The 4571-nt window shown below is 38.1% G+C and overlaps 1 protein-coding gene and 1 non-coding gene across 3 annotated transcripts in view; both read left to right on the top strand.

Moving 5' to 3' along the window:
* The window catches only part of LOC106883894 (disabled homolog 2-interacting protein-like), a 285725-nt gene that overhangs the window by 67944 nt on the left and 213210 nt on the right, over positions 1–4571 (top strand). The gene's annotated exons all lie outside the window — the stretch shown is intronic.
* On the top strand, positions 2013–2085 carry Trnaa-ugc (transfer RNA alanine (anticodon UGC)). Its single transcript has one exon. It is a non-coding gene; the product is annotated as a tRNA-Ala (tRNA).

Raw genomic sequence — 4571 nt, 5'->3', positions numbered from 1 at the left:
AGAAGGAAGTTTTGCTTGTGTGTCTGCTATGAGTTTCAAAGAAACTTAAAATATTTATATATGAAGATTATTTAATGCATTTGGGTGGGGGGGGGGTCACCGTAGATTTTACGTGGGAACTGTCCGTGAGTGGATCAACGAGCTCAAATTGGATTAACATTACCAAAACTACATTCCGAACCAATTGGCTAAACTTGTTGAAAACCAGATGGTTAGACCTCTACGAAGCACAAGTGTGTCTCATATTTGGATTGTTTGCTTATATGTGATAACACTATTCTATTTCTCGCCCTCTTAAACACACACATATGCATTCGTTCACTCAAATCCATTCACATACACACAGGCCCACACACACACTTTACCCTATTCATACATACATACATACACAAACCCGCTTGCACACTCAAAGAAACGCACACACATACACACGTGTGCACACGCACACACACACTTACACTCAGAAGTACACTCACACACACACACACACACACACACACACACACAAATGTAATCGACTCATCCCCACCTACCCCAAGCTACCCTTGTGGCAAAAATTTGAAATAATAATAATAATAATAATAATTATTATTATTATTATTATTATTATCATTATCATTATTATTATTATTATTATTATTAAGGCAGCGAGCTGGCACAATCGTTAGCACACCAGGTGAAACATTTTGACCACCTGCTGTCTAAGGTCCCAGATGACCCTACATCATGGCAAGAGTCTCCAAAGAGGGCAGCAATGTTGAACTCGCTCCTTCACCAAAAGCCAGATACAAAGGGATGGCCATTGAAAAAGTGACAGCACAAGTGATGCCCCAGCATGGTCACAACCTTTGGGCTAAAAAGTGCAAAAGAATAAAATAAATCATTGGCCTGCAAATATTTTTGCAGACATCAGAAAAAAAAAAGAAATATAACTAGGAATCCCAAATATGTAGAGGAACCGAAATTACTTAGCCAAGAATTGAACCTTTAACAGTTTTGTCAGCTCATCAGTAACATATTCAATACGGTATGGCCTCACCTCGGAGAACTATAGCTATGGCATGTAAAAAAACAAGAAAAAACAAAAATGTAACAAAGGTCAGATGTTAGAATATAATGAACACCATTCTTCCGGAAATGTCACCAGACCGGTTGGAATTTAGATTGAGAGAATGATTGAATGGATGTTAGTCTAAGTCTATGTACATAAAAAAAGAGAAATAAAATACATAAAAAGAGAAATAAATAAAATACATAAAAAAATAAATAAATCAGGCAATAGAAAGATGCTATAATATCTAGAACTAGTTTACCACTTCTGTGTGTGTGTGTGTGTGTGTGTGTGTGTATAGTTATCTATCTCTCTCTGTTCTCTTTCTCAACCCCCACCCTCTCCCTGATATATATATGTGTGTGTGTGCGTACATGTATACATACATACATACATAATATCAATATACTCATATGCACACACACATATATGCACATGCACACACACACACATTCATTCTGATAGAATACAATGTTTTGTTGTCATGATGGTAATATTTGTTAATTAAACACTTTCTTTGTTTCTGTTTTGTCTTGTTTTGTTTTGTTATTTTGTTTTTGTTTTCCTTTCACTGGATTACTTTAAAACTAAACTCAAAATATACATTTTTTAAATTAAGATTTTGAAGGGAAGGTTTTAGCTACCTAAATATATATTGTTGTCGTTGTTAAACTTTGTGGCCCTTACATTTTTATGTTTGAATAAAGCAGTATTGAGGGTCTGCAATGGCAGAAATTTCAGATTCAGAGATGAAAATTTGCCCATTTCAAATAAAAAGCCCTCAATGAAGTTCTTTGTTTCAAGGTTGAGGCTTCTTTCTTCTCACAGCTGGAATAGTTATCTAAATAAATTAATTAATTAATCAAATAAACAGACAAATGATAATAACAACACATGACTGTTATATATGTATATATGTGTATGGTATATGTTTATGTGTGTATATTATATATATATAATCGGGGTATGTAGCTCAGTGGTAGAGCGTTCGCTTTGCATGCAAAAGGCCCCGAGTTCGATTCCCGGCATCTCCAGAATAATTTTTAGGCGCAGGAGTGGCTGTGTGGTAAGTAGCTTGCTTACCAACCACATGGTTCCGGGTTCAGTCCCACTGCGTGGCACTTTGGGCAAGTGTCTTCTACTATAGCCTCGGGCCAACCAAAGCCTTGTGAGTGGATTTGGTAGACGGAAACTGAAAGAAGACCGTCGTATATATGTATATGTGTATATATATATATATATGTGTGTGTGTGTGTGTGTGTGTGTGTGTGTGTCCCCAACATCACTTGACAACCGATGCTGGTGTGTTTACGTCCCCGTAACTTAGCAGTTTGGCAAAAGAGACCGATAGAATAAGTACTAGGCTTACAAAGATGGGTGACTGCTAAGCTTCTATAAACAACTTTGCCTGGACTTGTACCTCAGAGGGCAACTTTCTAATGTAGTCCCATGGTCATTCATGACCAAAGGGGGTTCTTTACCTTATCTTTACCTGTATAAGCTACATGTAGTATGACTAAGTCTATATCAAATAATCTAGAGTTAAAGCTGTATGGAATCTATCAGAGTATGAGCTCCATGGAGTACTTTAGAATATATGCTACATGGTGTGACAGTCACATGTAGTATACTAGAGTATAATGTACTACATGCAGCTACTCCTAAACTTTTATGTACGAAATAACAGATAACAGTTTCATATAAAACACTTCTTCTGAAGAAACTTGCAATAATCTTCCATACTTTTGATATTTCTAAATATTCACATTAGATTTTGGTATCAATGGAATCTTGATGTCTTTCACTGTTCCGTTTTCCAAGTTGAAAATAACCAGCCATAGAAAAAGCACAAGACATATTCCTTGTGAATGACTATTCAAAGATTTACTTGTCGATTTCCACTTATTGGTGCTAAAACTTTATATTACATTAACAACGAGATTAATAGAAATGTAGAGAATGCATAACATTAGCAGATTCTATAACACTCTGAGAATATCTGTGGAGTCTTTTATTAGACTACAATCAAATAGAAATAGAAATAAATAAATAAATAAAAATGTCTTGAAGAGCTTCAGAGCTTCCAAAATATCTTCTGCTTTATTTCCATGTATTTAAAGAATAAAATCAGTTATGAGAGTAGAGTTACAGCAATACAAAATAAAGAAATGAGGATACAGTTTTTATGTAAGAAATGTTATTTACCAAAGTAAAATGGAATTCTGAAGAAACATTATCCGATTCCACCAAAATATGTCCACCAGCCAATGTGACCAATAAAGCTAATAAACATGGTCTGTTATCACCGTCATCATCACCATCACCATCATTACTGTCATCATCATCATTGTCACCATCACCATCACCGTTTAATGTGCCTTTTTCCTAGCTGGTATGGACAGGATGATTTGACAGGAACCTATGAGCCAGAGGACTACTGCGGTGGGCACGACCAGAATGTCTTTGATCAAAGTGCTACATGATCAAAAGCGTAGGAGTGGTTGTGTAGTAAGTAGCTTGCTTACCAACCGCATAGTTCTGGGTTCAGTCCCACTGCATGGCACCTTAGGCAAGTGTCTTCTACTATAGCCTCAGGCTGACCGAAGCCTTGTGAGTGGATTTGGTAGACGGAAACTGAAAGAAGCCCGTTTTATATATGTATATATATATGTGTGTGTGTGTGTGTTTGTGTGTCTGTGTTTGTCCCACCCCACCCCAACATCGCTTGACAACCAATGCTGGTGTGTTTATGTCCCCGTAACTTAGCGGTTCGGCAAAAGAGACCGATAGAATAAGTACTAGGCTTCCAAAGAATAAGTCCTGTGCTCGATTTGCTCGACTAAAGGCATTGCTCCAGCATGGCCACAGTCAAAATGGACTGAAACAAGTAAAAGAGAGGAAAGAGTATGGTCAGGCATGACCTGGGGTTAAATACTATCACCATAACCAATCAACACAGTCATATGTATGTAAAATAGACACAGGTATTGAGTGCACCTGTTCACCTTATACGATCAGTGTCTGTGAATTGATAGAATGACTCAGCTGCTTCTGTTGCTCAGCTGCAAACGACAATCTGACCAGGGCTGACCTCTGGTGGCTTAGTTTTGAGATAATGAATAAACGACTTCTGTAATTAAAGTAATGTAATCAGCATGATGCAGGTGATGGCGGTGGGGGCTGTCTCTCTAGGAATCGGTATTGTAAACGGATTAAAGTAATGTAATACAAAGCTCGTGGGATGCACTTCTCTTTGTTGTCAATAACAAAGGATTGCCTTTCCATCGTACAACAGACTGATTCTATCTCCTTGTGGTGGTGGTCATTGCTCCACCGATTTCCCTCTCTCCTTAACGTCCTCCACCATCACCACCACCACTGTCACCGCCACTGTCACCACCACTTCCATCACCACTTCTCTCACCTCCAGCACCACCATCGCCACCACCTCAACCACCACCACCATCACCTCCACCACTATCACATCCACCACCACTATCACCACCACCACCTCCATCAT

The sequence above is a fragment of the Octopus bimaculoides genome, chromosome 21 (genome assembly GCF_001194135.2).
Source record: "Octopus bimaculoides isolate UCB-OBI-ISO-001 chromosome 21, ASM119413v2, whole genome shotgun sequence".
NCBI classification, from domain to species: domain Eukaryota; kingdom Metazoa; phylum Mollusca; class Cephalopoda; order Octopoda; family Octopodidae; genus Octopus; species Octopus bimaculoides.
This window is presented reverse-complemented; position numbering and strand designations above follow the sequence as displayed.